Raw genomic sequence first — 20,630 nt, 5'->3', positions numbered from 1 at the left:
GATGCCGTTTCCAGCGAACTCTGCGTAGCTTCTTTCATTGTGCTCGAAAAAGATTATCGTCGCCGTACATTGTCCGGTTTTTTAACACTGGCGTTACGCACTGTCTAAGGCCTTTTCCTCCTTTCTTTCATCTTAAAGATGATATTGTGACATCTCACATACAGCTATAAGGATTTCCCTCGTCCCACATTTTCTCTATTCACATGCTTACAACCACGATTATGCAACTGTGTCTACTACTTATGTTTTGTAGTCTAAAAGCCGGCTTTATGCACATGCGGAATTCAGTTCTGTTCTTACGGTGAATTTATGTTTATATTCGTATTTTAACTATGTGCGTCAATTATCGTGATTCTTTTTATGATTACTCCTCAATGGTACCTCAGCTGCAAATAAGAAAGAAACTTATTCACCATATTACGAGGGTAATCCTAAAAGTAAGGTCTCCTATTTTTTTATAAGTACAGAACTCTGTTTTTGTGGCAGTTGGTCACACAGTTATGAAGAGTGCTTCACGCGCTGCGTGTAAACATGCGCACGCCAAGCTGAGGCGCTCAGTCTTGGCTTGGCAGCCGTTGAGAGTGGAGCTCCCGTTGGATGTTACCGCCAAGTTATTTGGTTTTTGAGCGCAAAGGGCACTGCGCCGATTGAAATCCATCGCCAATTGACGGAAGTGTATGGTAAGTCGAGCATGGATGTCAAAAATGTTCGTAAGTGGTGTAGAGAGTTTGCAGCTGGTCGGACCGAAATTCACGACGAACAAAGGAGCGGGAGACAGTTTCCGAGGAGACAGTGTTGAAGGTTGAGCAAAGCATGCATGAAGATCGGCGGATCACCCTGGATTATCTCTGCCTCAGATTTCCCGAAGCACCGCTCACAGAATTTTAACGGAAACAGCACGATCGAGGTGTCCCCACACTTTCTCGATTGAGTTTGAATCCTGGGAGTTTGGTGGACAGGGGAGTACGGTAAACTAATCCTGGTGCTCTTCGAACCGTGCTCTGCGTGACACGTTGCGTTCTCCTGCTGGTACAAGCCATCGTGCCCAAGAAAAGCAAACAGCATGGAGGGGTGGACATGGTACCAAAACAGGTATGCTTACTTGATCCATTGTGCCTTCCAGAATTCCCCAGGCCATTACGCTCCCTCCTCTTGCCTGAATCCTTCTGACAACTGTTTCAGGGTGTTTACTCCCAGACAAAAAATGTTCAAATGTGTGTGAAATCTTATGGAACTTAACTGCTGAGGTTATCAGTCCCTAAGCTTACACACTACTTAACCTAAATTATCCTAAGGACAAACACACACACCCACGCCCGTGGGAGGACTCGAACCTCCGCCGGGACCAGTCGCACAGTCCATGACTGCAGCGCCTTAGACCCCTTGGATAAACCCGCGCGGCTAAGGTCATCAGTCCCTAAGCTTACACACTACTTAACTTAAATTATCCTAAGGACAAACACACACACCCATGCCCGAGGGAGGACTCGAACCTCCACCGGTACCAGTTGCACAGTCCATGACAGCAGCGCCTTAGACCGCTCGGCTAAACCCGTGCGGCTAAGGTCATCAGTTCCTAAGCTTACACACTACTTAACCTAAATTATCCTAAGGACAAACACACACACCCATGCCCGAGGGAGGACTCGAACCACCGCCGGGACCAGCCGCACTTACTCCCAGACGTCCATCTGCGGTATTTGTGGTGTCACCGCCAGACACCACACTTGCTAGGTGGTAGCTGAAATCGGCCGCGGTCCATTTAGTACATGTCGGACCCGCGTGTCGCCACTGTGTGATCGCAGACCGAGTGCCACCACAAGGCAGGTCTCGAGATACGGAATAAGACTCGCCCCAGTTGTACGACGACTTTGCTAGCGACTACACTGACGTAGCCTTTCTCTCATTTGCCGAGAGACAGTTAGAATAGCCTTCAGCTAATTCCATGGCTACGACCTAGCAAGGCGCCATTAGCCTTACATAGTTTGATAGTTATCGTATGAAATGTCTCATCAAGAACGATGTATACAACAAGGATGATTAAAAGTTATGTATTAAAACAGCTACGTACTTTTCTTGTTACCAGTTATTACGTATCCTGTTTCAGACCTTTCTCTAGCCTAAGTGAGATTACGCGTGCCTTTCGGCTACTTCAGTGTGGCGTAGCTGTCTTGTTACGCCACAACAGTATTGGCGTGTATATTACAGCCTTTATCGCTCGTGAATAGCAGTCAGCATGGGTGCATGAACCAGGCGCCCGCTGCTGCGGTCCCTAAGCAACAACGTTCGCAAATAGTCGGTGAGAAGACCCTGCTGGTAGCACCTTTGTTCATCTGGTCGTCACGTTGCTCATTTGTTCGCCCGTACACATCTCCGTAAGCGTCGTACATCCGTATCATCTATGGTGCACGGTGCTCCACAATTACCTCGTCGCCAGTTTTGGATATAGCCATTTTGACATGCACTGTATAATTTAACCACGGCGGCACGCGAACAGTTTACAAATTTGAACATTGCACGTCAGCTACGTAACTCCGTTTCCTCATTATGACAACGACTGCACGTTTCGTCGCGCTCCCGCTCCCCCGCCCCTTTCCCCCGACACACTAGGACTCCAGTGCTAGTGCTGAACCTGACGCCTGTGAGTGGTTGTTGCACACTGACGTCGATCATAGGCGGTGGTCATACTGATGTGACTGTACCGTGTAATTTCTTACCGAAAATTTCACTCACTTGCTTCTGTTTCTCATCCAACAGTCCGATGTATACGAAAAGGCAGTAACACCGAAGTACCAGCAATGCATTCACTTCACATATTCATCGACTTTCTTGGCGAGAGGACGAGATACAGAAGAAGCACAATGAGCGAGACGATAACTGGTGGAGCAAATAATGCACGTGTCGCACCAGCCAAGTGCCCGGCACCGGCTAGTTGACATCGCCGACTGCTCGCAAATTTCAAATTCTGTCGCTAATGCATTCGCTGTGTCTTCTGTCGCGTCCGATCATGTGTTTTATAATTAATAACCTATCTGAAAATTAGGTTATTAGTCTGTCGAGGTTGTGCTATTGATATTTTAAAACAAATTAATTTCGTGACAGAATCGTCAAAGAACCCTTTCTGTTATAAACCCCCCTCCCCCCCCCCCCCCTCTCTCTCTCCAGAAAACTTTATTTCACCCCTCTGAAATCAACAGCTTTTAGGAAAGGGTGTTGATTCTATGAGGCTATAGATACCGTGATAATCAATAGGTCAGCAGGCAGTTCAGTTGAAGTGGAATGGACATATGCACAAAAGGGTAATCACAGAAATTGGAAACAAAAACTTAGGTACAACGAAGGTAACAGTGAGGAAGCCATGGGTAACAGAAGAAATACTTAAGCTGATCGAAGAAAGAAGGAAGTACAAAAATTTTTGGAAAAATTCAGGAATACAGAAACACAAGTCACTTAGGAATGAAATAAATAGGAAGTGCGAAACGGCTACATGAAAAATGTGAACAGATCGAAAGAGAAATGATTGTCTGATGACTGAATCAACATACAGAAAAGAAAAAAAACAGCCTTCGATAAAATTGAAAGCAAGGGGGCTAATATTAATAGTGCAGTGGGAAGTCGATTGTTACAAGCAGAGCAGGGAGTGGATACATGGAAAGAGTACACTGAGAGCCTATATGAAGGGGGTGGTATCTGAAGACGTAATAGAAGAAGAAACAGAAGTCCAATAGAAGATATAGCGCATACAGTATTAGACTCAGATTTTAGAATAGTTTTGGGAGATATAAACTCAAATAAGGTAGAATGGATAGATAATATTCCATCCGAAACTCTACGACCATTGGGGAAAGTGGCAACAAAACGGTTATTCACGTTGGTGTGTAGATTGTATGAGACTGGTGATATACCATCGGAGTTTAGGAAAAACATCATCCACAAAGTTCCGAAGATTACAAGAGAAGACAAGTGACACAATTACCGCACAGCCAGATTAGCAGTTGCGGCAAGAATTATATACAGAAGAATGGAAAAGAAAATTAACGAGATATTGCATGACGATCAGTTTGTCTTTAGGAAAGGTAAAACCACCGGAGAGGCAGTTCTGACGTTGCGACTTATAATGGAACCATTACTGTGGAAAAAGCAAGACACGTTCAAATGATATGTCGACCTGGAAAAAGGGTTTGACAGCGTCAAATGCTACAAGGTGTTCGAAATTATGTGAAAAATAGGGCTAAGATACAGCGAAAAAAGGGTAATATGCAAAACGCGCAAGAGCCACGACAAAACAATAAGAGTGAGAGACCAAGAACGAAGTGCACGAATTAAAAGAGTTATAACACGGGGGTGTTGTCTTTAGGCTTGACTATTCAAACTATGAAGCAATGATGGAAAAGAAGAAAGGTTTAAGAGTGGGGTTAAAATTCAAGGGGAAAGGGTACTAACATTAAAATTCGCTGATGACTTTGCTACAATCGGCGACAGTGCAGAAGAACTACAGGATCTGTTGAGTGGAATGAGTAGTCTAATGAGTACAGAATGTGGATTGAGACTAAATCGAAAAAGACGAATGTAATGAGAAGTAGCAGAAATAAAAACAGCAAAAACGCAACACCGTAATTGGTGATCACGAAACATATAAAGTTAACGAGTAATGCTACCTAGGCACCGAAATAGCCCATGACGGACGGATCAAGGATGATATAAAACGAAGACTAGCACTGGCAAAAAGGGCATTCCCAGTGAAGAGAATTGTACTAGTAACAAACTTAGATCTTAATTTGACGAAGAAATTTCTAAAAATCTACGTTTTGGAGCACAGTGTCGCATGATAGTGAGACATGAACTGTGAGAAAATCAGAACAGAGGAGAGTAGAAGAAAATAGGGTGCTACAGAAGAATATTGAAAATTAGGTGGTCTTATAAGGTAAGTAATGAGGAGATTATCCTCAGAATCGGCGGGGAAGGAATATGTGGAAAATACTGCCAAGAGTAGGGATGGCATGATTGGACGTGTTTAAGGCATCAGAAATAACTTTGTGGTACTAGAGGGAGTTATAGAGCGTAAAAACTGCAGAGGAAGACAGAGTTAGGAATACATCCAGCATGTAACTGAGGACATAGTTGGAAGTGCTACCCTTAGATGAAATGGTTGGCACATGAGAGGGATTAGTGGGGAGCTGCATCAAACCTATCATAAGACTGATGACTAAAAAAGTGTTTTTTAGTTTTTTTAAATTACTTTCTTTAAAGTTGCATATGCCTTACAGAAGTTTGAAGCTGTCATGAATTCAAGAATACGCAAGTATCTGTTGTCAATGGGATTTGATATATGCAGACAGCACTGTTTTCTTGCGTACTTACAAGATTACTTCGTAGTAGTTAAATTATAGAATACAGGAGCATTTAACGATACTAAAACTCGACAGAACAAAAAATGACATTAATACGTAAAATAGAAATCGCTTGCCACAGAAGTGTGGTTAGTTGCCCATCCAGCCACAACAACTATTTTTTCTGCTTTCGTTAAATGTTTGGAGTCCAATGTGCCGACTGTCTATCGCTTTCAAAAGGATAAACAGATTTTCCTTCTCATCATTGTTAACTCTCAGTCTATACACCGTCTCTCACGATCGTGTCGTCAACGGGATATGAAATCTTCATTTTCCTTTCTTACATCTCTTTATGCAAGGGCAGGATTTGTTACATGCTCCTGCGCATGTAATACAAATCTTGGTCTTTTTTCTATCTCCTTTACATTCCCCTTAATTTTCTACCCTTTTCGAGCCGATGAATGAGTGATACCTCCCTCATGGGTTCATAAAAGAAAGAAAAGAGAAAAAATAATCTCGATTGGTCTTAATAGAGAGTAGTTCTCTATTGTACTATTGTAGAAGAGTTACGTAAAATCTTCTGTTTCGGCTGATGGTTGGACACGTGCCTCAACATCAATGAATTATTAAGTACAAAAATGTCACGGCCATTTCGGACTTATGAATAATCGCTTCTTGCGTTGACATCAGCTGCACAAAGTGGAGAAATCAACGGACCGCTAGACGAAAGCTAATGAGTGGAAGTTTATCTACATAACTATACGGTACGATGGCGTCGCTTGTCTGATATTAATAGCCCTGACAAGACATCAGGAAATCTGCATGAAGTAGTGCCGCACGTGTGGGTCGGTTGCCAAGTGAAACTGGTGCCGGGAGAGGATGTAGAGAGTCTGTTTAGGTATGCTGTATAATAAGCCTACCAAAGTACTCGTTGCTTCTAGGCAGTGCAATCCATACTACGAGAAACAGTGTCAGTGTGTAGTGAAGGCACATTATCCTCACTCACACTCTTTCGCCACCGGCTCAGTGATCTGAAACGAAATGTTCGGTTGCGAACTCCTTCGATCACGCTCAGATCTACAACGCAAACAAGTTTTAAAAAAAAAGCAGGGTTTAAGATTAAGTCAAAATAGAATGATGTCATACCATTAAACACATGCCTTGGTACAATCTCACCATTATGAAAACCATATTGTCAATTACTGTAATTAAGGAGAGTCCTCTGTACAAAAGCTAATCTTCCTGTGGGCTGCTGACTGGCTACACATTTGCTACTAACAAATTTCAATAAAAAGATTTTCAGTAAAAATTGTTAAAAGAGCTTACGTAAGTACTTTAGACGATAAAATACACTGACAGAAGAAGAAAATCATAACACCAAGAAGGAGTTGTGTGACGTTACGAGAGTTGGTAGGCGTTTTCCTACTTGTGAGATGGTGTCTGTTCAAATTTCGCGTAAGTCGAATAAGAATGGCGCTAGCGGCGAAACTGTGAGGATGCAAATCGGGTTTGCTTTAAATGCATGCCGTGACTGTCATGAGCGTTAGTTACCTTTGAAATTGGGCATGGTGAGCTGATGTTAGTCAAGAGTGCCGTCAAGGCGGCAAAGATACCATTATCACCACCACAGTGAGTTTGAACGAGGTCTTGTAATAGGGTTACAGGAAGCTGGATGTTCCTTCTGGGATACTGCAGAAAGACTAGACAGGAATGTAGCCACTGTACATGAATGCTGGCAGGATGGTCACCAGAATCTACGGTCGCAGGAAGACCGTGCTCCGGATGATCACGTGGCGCCACCTACAGTGAAGATCATCGTGTTCGGCGTGTGGTTCTGGAGCACCGTACTGAATCTGCAGCAGTAATTTGATTAGCATTTGGGACCACAGTGACACAACGAATGTTACAAATTGTTTACTTCAAGGACAGCACCGAGCCAGAAGCCCTGTAGCTTGCACTCCTCTGACCCAAACCACCATCATTTGCGCCTTCAGTGGTGTCAAGGTGGAGCTGACTGGAGGGCAAGATTTTGTGTTCTCTGATGAAAGCTGGTTCTCTCTCGGTGCCAGAGACTGCCGTGTGTTGGTTAGAAGGACGCCAGTTGAGAGCCTGCAACCAATCTGTCTGCATGCTAAGGTCACTGGACCTACACCTGCTGCAGTGTGGAGTCTGATTTCATATGACAGTATGCTCACTCTCGCGGCTATACCATGGATCCTGACTACAAATTTGTAAGCCGATCTAGCGATTCGACCTGTTGTGCTGCCATTCATCAACAGAATTCCAGTTTTTTTTCTTTTTTTCTCAGACGGGATAACGCTCGCCCGCATACCGCTGTTGTAGCCCAACATGCTCTACAGAGGCGACATGTTCCCTTGGCTTGCTCCATCACCAGGTCTGTGTCCGATCGAGTACATATAGAACATTATCGGACGACAACTCTGGTGTCATTCACAAACAGCATTAATCGTCCTCATATTGGCTGATCAAGTGCAACGGGTATGGAACTGTACCCCACAAACTGCTTTCCGGCAGCTTTCCAATACTATGCGTGTAGGTCTGCGTGCTTGCTTTCAGCATTCTGGCTGTTGCACCGGTAATTAATGTACCAGATTTTCACTTACGTAATGGTATGTCTCACGCTTACATTATCCTGTGATCTTGCAACGTTAATCACTTAAATATGTCACCAAGACAAATATATTCCCAAAATTGCATCACTCTAAATAAATTTTTTTGGTACTGCGATTTGTTTTTTTTGGGGGGGGGGGGGGGCTGGCAGCAGCTTAGTAGACCTACAGCAAAATTAAAAAACATAATGAGAATATAAACAAAGAAGAAAAACAGATGATAAAACGGTGATATTGTAAAAAACTGTAAAATGGCGCAAAGTTGTGGAATGTAAAATATAAAAACATGGCGTTGAAGATGCGGATGAAGACACACAGTAAATAGACAGGAACAATTAAAAAAAAAAACACGGCGGCTGTCTGATTTCTGTTCGCACGAGATAAAAAACACAACTAGCGACACTATGGTGGCTGTTCGCAACACTGAACATTCACTTAAAACAGCACTATAGAGGCTACACGGTGGCAGATGAGGGCGGAGGAAGGAGCGACTTTTTCCGTCAGTGTATATGAGATGACAGTACAAAATCTAGGTGACCTATTTTTTGGGTGTGATGCACCTGTAACACGTGGGTACAATGCATAAAACGTTATGACAGTACGCTAATAAGTCTGTAACGATCAAATATTAAATATAATTTAAATTTTTCATTTTGAATAAGAAGTATCCACTACAAGGAAGATTTTAACATATCAGCTATTTGTGTGATGCAGATGAAGTCGCTTCAGGTCAGCAGAGGTCACGGAAGTCAGTTGTCTTGTTCGTCTGTTTCCACAACACCCTCCGTCAGAGTTGTCATGCCAACGCAAGTTACTAACGCACAGAATGTACGCAGCAAAGAAATCCTCTCGGCTTATCCGCTCAGTCGTGGCGTCGTGACGCCGCAACGTTTCATCGAGTTTTCCACTCGTCATCTTCAGACAAAGTGTCATGTTCATGTCTAGTTCGTTCCTTTATTGGTGCTACACCACAGACTCCTTTGCCGAGGCTGCGACGAGTGGGCTACCGCGTGCCTCCGGAAGAGACGTTGCCGTCTGTGATGGGAGCACCGCCCCTCCCCCCCTCCCTCTTCCGGGAGGGTGGAGGGGAGTTGGAGGTCCTGGTTTCGAGTCCTGGTGCTGCCACTTTCACATTAGAACATTCCTAAGACGTTTGCTAACGCCACATTTCATGCAGGTATCGGCTGGAAACCGCTGTCCCTCTTAACAAGATCGTGATCTTACCTCCACTGCCTCTTTGCTGACAGAATCCTAGAACTAGATAGCGTGGTACAGCGCATTCGTCTCTTCAAATGCATACAGGGGCCTTCATTGTTGTTGTACTCTGCCATTGCAAAGTCGGTTTGGTAGGGACGAACGCTCCTCACACGTCACAGCGAGATGGGCCGCTGTGTGTGGCCGATGTACTGTTCGCCGCATTCGCAACCGACTCTGTAGACGCCACGTGTCCGCAGGACTCATTGGTATTTGACTGATGGAAAAAATGTTCTTCATCTTAATCGTTGAGTGGAAAATGATTTTTAAGCTGTACCTCTCCATTGTCCTGGCAGTCTAGGCTGTGGGCGGCCCTGCGTAAGTAGGGACCGGCAGACCGTTTCTTCTTCTGGACTGATTTCATTCCCCTTCTTCGTGCTCTGCTGGCTAGTGTATCTTCTTTGTGCCCCACAGGAGTAGGGCTCTGTTTCTGTCACTACATTTCTCTTATCTTTTGATTCTCCGCCCCAAGAACTGAAGGGGGCTGTTCAACTGTTTCTGGTCACAGTTACACATGTTTCATTAACATGTCCCTTGCTACGGTGGTGGTTTTCCAATGACGTTTGCCACAGACATTTCTTACCTTAACTGATCAATTATGTGTATTTGAATCACCGATACACAGATATTTTATTTTAATGTTTACCACAGATTATATACTCGCTGTAGTTGGACGAAAGTGAGTAACATGTTTCCAGAATGAGATTTTCACTCTGCAGCGGAGTGTGCGCTGATATGAAACTTCCTGGCAGATTAAAACTGTGTGCCCGACCGAGACTCGAACTCGGGACCTTTCCCTTTCGCGGGCAAGTGCTGTACCATCTGAGCTACCGAAGCACGACTCACGCCCGGTACTCACAGCTTTACTTCTGCCAGAGTGAAAATCTCATTCTGGAAACATCCCCCAGGCTGTGGCTAAGCTATGTCTCCGCAGTATCCTTTCTTTCAGGAGTGCTAGTTCTGTAAGGTTTGCAGGAGAGCTTCTGTAAAGTTTGGAAGGTAGGAGACGAGTTACTGGCAGAAGTAAAGCTGTGAGTACCGGGCATGAATCGTGCTTCGGTAGCTCAGATGGTAGAGCACTTGCCCGCGAAAGACAAAGGTCCCGAGTTCGAGTCTCGGTCGGGCACAGAGTTTTAATCTGCCAGGAAGTTTCATATGAGTAACATGTGTTTGAAACCTGCAAGGAGGCACTAGGTAGTAAAAAGTTTCGGCATCGTTATGAAATGAAAACGGGCCGCGTGGCTGGTTGCCACGTGCTATGAATAATGTTTTCATATTTAATTTAGTAACCAGAGAAAACATCGGAAGTCTTTCAACGATGGTAACGACAGCTGTTGAAAAGTGATAAGATGCTTTCTGTACTTTGGCGTTCAATGAATGGATAATAGTAATATTTCTTTTACCTTTAACTTAGTTTCCGGCTCTGCAACAATATTGCAAATGAAATATACACAAACAAGGAAAATTAACTATTATGTAATACTACTCACAACTTTTTCGGATGCAATAAGTATGTTCGAACTATGAGATAAATACGAGGGTTAGAACTTTAATAGTGGCAACTATTTATTTACAGCTATTACAAAGTATATACGTATTTCAAAATTTTGCTGACCGTCAAAGTAGTCACCAACATTGTGTATAACCCGTTGCCAGCGATGTGGAAGTCGTACGATACTCTTAACAGTGCCAGTTGTGTTGACAGTTCGAGCGGCGCGGTCTATTGCCCGACGAATTTGTAGCAGTTCTGAAGCGAATGCCGTGAAGTGTTTCCTTCAGTTTAGAAACCGAGTTGAACTCACGAGGGCTTAAGTCAAGGGAGTGCAGTATGTGGTATAGCACTTAGCAGCCCCATCAGTCAAACATATCAGTAATAGCTTGCACTGTACGTGTTTGAGCGTTGCCCTGCAAAATGATAGTCGGGGCCTGCAGAAAATGTCATCACTTCTGTCTCTAAGCTGGTCGTAGGTTGTGCTCCAAAAATGAACAGCATAGAGACAGAAGTGATGACACTTTATGCAGGACCTGACCATCATTTTGCAGGACAATGCTCAAGCACGTACAGTGCAAGCTGTTCCTGATTTGTTTGACTGATGGGGATGCTAAGTGCTGTACCACCTTCTGCACTCCCCTGACTTAAGTCCTCGCTAGTTCAACTAATTTCTGAACTTAAGGAAACACTTCACAGCATTCACTTCAGAACTGCTACAAATTCGTCGGGCAATAGACCGAGCCGCTCGAAATATCAACACAACTGGCACTGCTAAGAGTACCCTACGACATCCACATTGCTGGCAACGGGTTATACACAACGCTGATGACTACTTTGGAGGTCAGGAAGGCTTTGAAACACGTATCTATTTCGTACGAGCTGTAAATAAATAGTTGCCACTATTAAAGTTCCAACCCCCGTATTACCTCTCATGTAATTCTGAAACACATTTTGATTTCATGTTTCCATAGTGACTACATATAAAGTAACAAAGACTTGCTAAATAAAGGTAGAACTAAGATATCGGGACAACCACCCTCTTATGTCAGCATCCATCTTTTACTCTGCTGTAGAGTACAACAGTAGTGGGGGTCTACCTGGCCCATTGAAAATGTGCTTAGAACCAGAACGAAAGAGAGAGCATGCCTTTCGTGGGCAGTGTTCCAATTTCCGTCAATATTACTATCCAAGACAACAAACTGTGGGCTTCACTGTGACGTTGTCAGCATTTATCAACGGAAACTACATACAAGACTACATGGTGTATTTACAGGCAGTGCACAAATCAACATCCTCCTCTGCGATCGTACACCGATAAGAGCGGTACTGCGTTGCTGCAAGTAGTAATCTCATCAGCAGTTACGACAGCGCCACAGCTGCGAAAGCTGACTGCTCCGGCGGGTGCAGCCTGATCTCAGATAGGAGCAAGCTTGCGCCGCGTAATAAAGCCTACTTAATAACTACTGCCGCCTCGTAAGTTATCCGCGCTCATCTGAGTACGTACTGGGTTGGTCGACCGCTTACTAGTTCTGACAAATATAATTACAGAATCACGGAACTCTGCGACGACAGTTCATGAATCTGCAACAGGTGGCTGTGATATTGATCAGAGATTGCATCAGTGTAAATTAACGTCTCTGCGTAATATAATACTCGGAATTTAATCCGGGAATTCACGTACAAACACTTTTAATATTTCTGTTTCTGCCATCCCATCTCTTGCATGCAGTCCATTCTGTAATAAAACGTGTCTATTAAAATAAATAAAATAACTGATAAAGCTTCTTAGGTGTCGTTACACACACACACACACACACACACACACACACACTCGAAAATTTTACTGATAGAATTCACAAAACGTTGTAAAGTGCAGTCATTAACCCTAGAGTAATAAAACTGCCCGTGATTACATGCTGCATCTTACGAGTAAAAGCGTTCTTGATTATCCGACACTCCGGAAACTACTGTGTTTCATACTGTCTGTATATTAAATAAGAGAAGGATTATCCCTCCTCTATCCACTCAAGCCTTTATACTCGTTCACGCATTCTGCAGCAAAAGCGTATTCAGAGATTCACGACTTTTACGTCCTGCATGTTCTGCATATCTTGTTTCAAATCGTAGTTTCCAACAGTTGATCAAGTGTGACAGTCACTTTTCAGATGACCATACAATTCTATGACTTACTGGATGCCGTCATCATCATCATCATTGTCATCATCAAATACTTCACATTCGCTTCTGAATAAAAGCACGTGATATGCAAATAACTAATTATCAGTATAAAATTAAAATCATATGATCAGACGCGAAGGAATGTTCTGACCAACAGCACAAAGTCGAGGGTATAAAGTCGACGCACAGTAAAAATATTTTTGTTACTGATAAGTCTGATACGACGGCGGACAAAATTTCGGAAACAGCAAAAACGCAACAGATTACCGCGCCAATACGGCGTAGGAAAACCGTTGGCATTCAAAGCAGCTTGCAGTCGTCTTGGAAAGATAAATACCAGTCCTGTGTGATTTTCGAGGGAATCTTATACTTTTCTTCCTGCTAAAGTAGCAACAAGCTTAGAAAACAATTATGGAGGTAGATAACAATCGAGAAATCTTCTCTACAAAATAGACCACAAAGATTCAATAGTATTGAGATCTGGTAACTGTGATGGCTCGAGAAGATGCGACCACCCATCCTAGTTTTCATAGAAACAGTCCTAGACGATGCGAGTTGTGTGAACATGGGCTCTGTGGTCTTGAAACACAGCACCAACATTGGGGCATAAACACTGTACCAAAAACTGGGTCAGATCAGCCAAGATGGTCATATGTTCCTTGGCAGTAATGCGACCTTGCACAGTAACCATGGGGTCCGTGGAATACCACGACATGGCTGTCCAAACCATCAGCGAAACCCCGCCATGTTTCGACTTTGGGAAGCAAAGTCGGCCAAAAGTTAGAAACAGTATGAAATAAGACTCATCCGACCAAATGACTTTCTTCTGTTGCTATTTAGTCCAAGTTTCATGGCTTCGGCACGTTTTCCCATTTCGGCCATTTTAATCACTGATGTGCGGTTTTGGAATTCCAGCTCGCCCTGCAATTCGCAGCTCCTGGAGCTCTCTTCAGGTTGTTTTGGTGCTGACAGGGGTCACAGGCGATACATTCACTTCTTCAATGACTTTTGTAGCTGTCATCTTAATGATTTTCGTCACAGTCCTCCTCAATGCCCGTCCGTCAAGATTACTCAACATGTACTTTCGTCCCCGTTGCGGCTTAGCGGATGATATTTTTCCGCATTCCCTGTATGCGTCCCTTGGACAGTGAATTCAATAAATTTTTAAAATGTTTTAAAATTAACAAACAATAATTTTCAAGTATAAAAGTGAACAAATTCTGATGGACGAATATTTTGTATAATTAGGTCACATTTTAACTATAGGAAAGACAATCAAAGATATGCAAGCAGACATATAAGAATCGCTGCCATGGTTAATAGTGTATAAATAGCAATTCACAATCAGAATCTCTCTATTGGTGTTTATTGTTGGTTTGGTTTTGACCTTGTTGCTCGTATGTCACATCGAGCTACTTTTGTTTCATTTGTTACAAGAGCGACTGTTATTATGTGGACTTACGGGCCTGTAATGGGGTAATTGTATCTCAGTTACGTTTCTTAATACATTGTAAAGCAACATCGAACGTACATGTATTCATTTATTAGATAATAGCCTCCATTTGTCACTTACTTGAGATTTTCCAGCAATTTAGCACAGCTGCTGGGGAGGCGAAAAGGATTATCGCTGATCCCCATTTGATCCGCAATTACGTGGACTTTTTAAATTTCAGTATATTTAAAACCAACAACGCACTCGAAGGCGCAACAAGTGCTTGAAATATGGAATAAATGATTTTGGCGAGTTTTTAAACACGAAAACTTCGATTTAAATAGCAGCATGTGACGTAAGTTGAAAAGGGTAAAACATACGATCTTGGCTTGACTGCATAAAACTAAGTAATTGACATTCAGTGACCAACTGTATTGACAATGAGGAATGAGTCATTTTACGACATTTTCTGCAACTCATTTTATTTCTTCATAAGTAGGTGTGTTTTGTGGTGGATATATATATATATATATATATATATATATATATATATATATATATATATATATATATATGCGCGTATGACGAACAGAATCCATGTATATCAAATCCAACAGTATAGCTTACGTGATTTTTTTTTCATTAGGTTTTGATTATTTATTATTAGCATCTTATTAAAAATGGGTCTGAGCACTATGGGACTTAACATCTGAGGTCATCAGTCCCATAGAACTTAGAACTACTTAAACCTAACTAACCTAAGGATATCACACACATCCATGCCCGAGGCAGGATTCGAACCTGCGACCGTAGCAGTCCCGCGGTTCCGGAGTGAGCGCCTAGAACCGCGAGACCACCGCGGCCGGCAGCATCTTATTAGATTAATTATTTAGAGTCCGCAGCTCGTGGTCGTGCGGTAGCGTTCTCGCTTCCCGCGCCCGGGTTCCCGGGTTCGATTGCCGGTGGGGTCAGGGATTTTCTCTGCCTCGTGATGACTGGGTGTTGTGTGATGTCTTTAGGTTAGTTATGTTTAAGTAGTTCTAAGTTCTAGGGGACTGATGACCGTAGATGTTAAGTCCCATAGCGCTCAGAGCCATTTGAATTTTTTTGAATTATTTAGATCAGATTTTTATTAGATTTTTTTATTATTATGAACCATTTAGTCTGCAAAAATGTTAACTTGACATTATTATAAATTTTCACAGCTACAGAGAACACTGTTGTGTCCATGACTGACACTTGCAACGTATTAAAGACACTGCACAGGGGCCGCCCGTGGACAAATGCAACTGCGCAACCTGCCCGACATGCATTTCCCATGGTGTTTCCACATTTTTGTCCAACCCCTGTACATATACAATATTTAACAGAAACTTTGTGAACGTAGTTGGTTAAACGACAGGAACCGTGGGAATGGGTGGTTTCACTGGACAAATTTACCTTCGTCATTTATTAATAGAATCCACAATCTGAACTTTACATATTGTAGTAAAAGGGATTAATCATGGTGAGACACAACAGTCTGATCTCGAAGTACTTATTTTCATCATATTTAACTACATAAAACAATCGTTAATCCTACTATTGATATCAAAATGTATGACTGTACCTCTCTCAGGCTCGTTACATTACAACAAAAGAATAACAAACTCAGGCAGAGATGTATTATAAAAACACAATCACACTGGAGAGCCAATAAACTGCGTGCCAATGGCCAATATTAAAACTCGAAATATTAAGGAAAACATTCCGGAAAACTCTTTAAAATTAAATTATTAACAGGGAGATATGTACATAATCTAAGGTCACTTCATATATTCATTGCAATTATTTGTAAACCCCATGGAGACATAGTATATGTATGCTGTGGCACATCTGAGGAAAACAATATTTTGATAATCATTAGTTTGTGCACATTATACCACAAACACGAACATGGCATAGAAGACAGTTAAACCCCAAAAAACACAACGCCCTATGAAGCATAAAGCCCGACAGAACAACGTCGCTCACACGCATGATCGATCTGCAGCAGCCTCGACTGAGCGCCATACTCCAGACACACAGTATCCAGAAAATGGAAACCGACAACTTAACACCCGTTGCTGGTGGATCCACAGCGTCCATGTGGGAGCCGTAATCGGTACACGGCATTGAGATAATGGCAGGCTGACAGCCTCTTTCCGATGCCTGTCCTTGTTGCCACACAATATCCAAGCAACCCGCACCATCCGAACATGACAAGGAGATAGTGATTAAAATTCTTCTGGGTATTAGGCCATTGCAATTCGGCCGAAACATCGGTTTTAGTTTATTAACGTTGTTAGTTTTTAGCAATGACACGGCACACTACCCAGAAGAATTTTAATCACTATAACACCGGCCGCGGAAGCCTACATTCTTATGTCAATGACACAGGGATGTGACACACAAACAAACAGCCGGCAGTCGGTGCGCCTAGCTCAGGACTGTCCTCAATGCTCAGTGGTCACGGCCACGTCTTCAATACTCAGGTCTGCCACTACACAAGGCACTGCACTGCACCTCGTTCGTAGGCGGACTCCAGACTGAGGCCATGTAATGGCCAGCGCTGCATGACTTCCGCCTCGACAACAGATCGCCAGCGCCCCAGTGTACTCACGGCTAGCCTCTCTAAATCTCTCTGATTGCCAGAAACATGCTCGGACGGCTCAGCAGGAGAAGTGATCAAAAATTTAATTTCTACAAGGAATCATATAAGTCTCTCTCAGAAAATGTCCTTTCAAGTTTGCTATCTGAAATACACCTCTGTGGTCCGAGACACTGACAAAAGGAATATTGAGTCACTAATTAAATCACTGGAGCGTAAATACTCTCGAGGATATGATGGTGTACCTGCCATGATACTAAAGCACTGTGCTGCTTATGTTAAAATACAAATTTCCTGAATGTCTGAAGTACTCAATAGTGAAACAGTTTATAAAAAAGGAGAAAGGGATAATGTAGACTATTTTAAACCTATTTCTGTGCCATCGGTGTTCGCAAAAATTATTGAAAAGGCTCTGCATGTAACGGCAGCTGATCATTTCAGTCCATGTATTTTCCTCTCAATCGTACAGTTCGGCTTTAGAAGAGGTTTAACAGCTGAAAATAGTATATTCTCTTTTCTGTGGGTGGTTTTGGACGGATTAATCTAAAAGTTGCCGATGTTAGGCGTCTTCTTTGATTTAACTGAAGCGTTTGAGTGTGTTGATAACAAAATATCCCTGCAGAGGTTGGAGCATTACGGAATCAGTTGAGTAACTCACAATTGGTTCGTCTCATACCTTAAGAACAGACGGCAAAAGGTAATTCTCCACAGTATGGAGAACGACTATGAGGTTGCGTCTGACTGGGAGACGGTTAAGTGAGGGGCGCCTCAAGGGTCAATGCTGGGACTCTCATTATACAAACATAAATGATATGCCTTCCAATATAACAGGTGATTCCGTTTGCTGATAACACTACCATTGTAATGTTGTATATTGAGATCAACATTGGAATTGTAGGAAATAATGCACTTCAGTACAAAACTTCAAGGCTTCGAGGAAATAAATTGACTCCAAATCACTGTAAGACTCAGTTCTTACAGTTTGTTATATACAACTCAACTGAAGCTGGCATTTGTGGAGTAGTTGCCATTAGTGAGTCTGAACAATTCAAATTCGTAGGTGTTCATGTACACGGTATTTTGTCATGCAAAGCCCATGTTCAGAATCTTAATCAAAGCCAAACTGATATTTACCATTAGTTTTGCGATAACTGATAGGCAAACATGAAATTAATCTATTTTGATTATTTTCATTCACTTATGATATACGACGTTATATTCTGGGGTAACGCTTCCCGTTCATAGAGGGGTACTTTTGCCTCAGAAAGCCCTGTGTGGTGTAAGTTTGTGAGATTATTGTTCAGGAGTCTGGGAATTCCGACACTGCCCCCTCAATGTATACACACTAAGAAAAGAAAGGGCGGAAATCGTTGGATGTGATGTTTATGTACAGACAAATAAATGATGACAATTTCAGAAAAATTGGATCCCATATTGAAGAGAAACAGCTTCATAAACTACGCAAGTGAATAAAGCGTTAGTCTACCTCTGGCCCTTATGTAAGCAGTTATTCAGCTTGAGACTGGTTGATAGAGTTGTTAGATGTCATCCTGAGGCATATTGTGTCAAGTTCTCACCAACGTGCGCGTTAGATCGTCAAAATCCCGAGCTGGTCGGAGGGCCCTGTTCACAAACGTTGTCTGTTGGGGAGCTGTCCAGTGGCCTTGCTGGTTAAGGTAGGGTATGACAAGTAGGAAGCCCAGGATGGTTTTCCATGAAGGGCAACAAACTGGGGCACAGAGTGTTGTGCTGTAAAGGTGTCGCGGATGGCAAAGAACGGGGTCCTGCTTTGAAAAGAAATGGCATCCAATTACTCACAGCCGGCCAGTGTGGCCGTGCGGTTCTAGGCGCTTCAGTCTGGAACCGCGTGACCGCTACGGTCGCAGGTTCGAATCCTGCCTCGGACATGCATGTGTGTGATGTCCTTAGGTTAGTTAGGTTTAAGTAGTTCTAAGTTCTAGGGGACTGATGACCACAGATGATAAGTCCTATAGTGCTCAGAGCCACTCCTGGATGTCGGGCAGTTTGGCGGGTGATAATCACGGTGGTATCCACCGCAGTCCAGGGCGCCTCCAGAAAAGTCTTCGCTGATCATCAGAGCTCATTTGGAAATAAATAATTCTACTTCACTCCGCGGAGATGTGACTCGAGACACCCCCGACAGTGGTGGGATATCAATCAGAATGTCGCCCGCCATACAGCCCGACTACCAGGAATGAAGGTCTGGAGTACCATAACTTTTAGTAGCAGAACCCATTTGGTTGTCGTCTGTGGCACCTTTCAGCTGATCGGCATGTCGACAATATTATAAGCCCCATTTTGTTGTCCTTCATTGCCGGGCCTACATTTCAGCAAGATAATGTCCGCCCTCACACGACGAGCGTTTCTGCTGCTTGTCTTCATGCTTGCCGAACCTTACCATGGCCAGTAAAGTCACCTCATCTCTCCACAATTGAGGACATTTGGAGCTTTATAGGCAGGGCCCTCCAACCAACTCGGGATTCTGACGATCTAACGTGCCAATTGATTTGGCACGAAATCCCCCAGGAGGACATCAAACAACTCTATTAATCTGTGCCAAGCCGAATAACTGATTGCATAAGGGCCAGAGATGGACCGACGCGGTTTCACTTGCTCCAGTTTTCAAGCTCTTTCTACTGAATAAATCATTCCATTTTTCTGATATTAAAATCATTTGTTCATCCGTATATCACGTCTACGATACCCGTCCCATTCGGATAATTCCTTCCTACTGCGCCATTTTTTTTCTTACAGCGTATTTCCTTTAATTTAGTTTGCTGATAATAATGTTTTCTACATTCATTAATGAAAATAAACTACACTTTAAATTTCAAAATTTAAAAATAGTAAATATTTTTACGCGCGAAAGCTTGCTTACGTGAGGTACCCACCTTATTACACCTAAAGTATTGGCTCCAGTTATCATTGGAATTCCAAGGTCAGAGCGCTATTCATATTCATTTAAGAACAATAATGAATATGCAATATAGAAATAAAGGTCCGCACTCAAGTTAAAACACAAAATTACGCACCCGATTACGAACCGAGTTGATGCCATTTGAAAATGAAGATCTCGACAACTCATAAATTAAATTTGGATGCCGGTGGCTTTAAAATAGTTCACGGGCGAGTTATACTAACATTTATCAAAACGGTAAACAGAAGCACTGATAAGGAGGAGGTAACCTCTCGCAACCGATTTCTTATACAAGTCTGATTGGGCAGTCGTGTACTTGGAACATGCTAATGTGATGCGGTTTAGATCCGCTACTGCCGTTGCGTCCTTATCGCAGCGCGCAGACGTGATAATCTTCTATCGATACAGGTGCACAGGGTAACACCCTTTTCGCTGCCTCATGCGAATGATAGAAGTTACATGACGTCTACGAAGCTGCACGGAGACGAACCGTGGTCGAGAAGAGATGTTCGGTTGTATGACCGCCAGGTGGGCGCCCTTAAGAGTGCTGAGACATATGCTATTCACAGTTCCAGTTATGATAAGCAGCCTTCCGGATCGTCGATGTGAGATCCGTGGAAGCGATCGGCGCTGGGCGTAATTGGCCTTCTGTAATACTCCTCTTGGCAAGGCGGTCAACAGTTTCATCATGAAGAATGCTATAATGTCCTTTAATCCAGAGTAATTGGATGGCAATGCCCAAGGTCC

This window comes from Schistocerca serialis, chromosome 5, assembly GCF_023864345.2.
Source record: "Schistocerca serialis cubense isolate TAMUIC-IGC-003099 chromosome 5, iqSchSeri2.2, whole genome shotgun sequence".
NCBI classification, from domain to species: Eukaryota; Metazoa; Arthropoda; class Insecta; order Orthoptera; family Acrididae; genus Schistocerca; species Schistocerca serialis.
Note: the sequence above shows the minus strand (reverse complement) of the source record.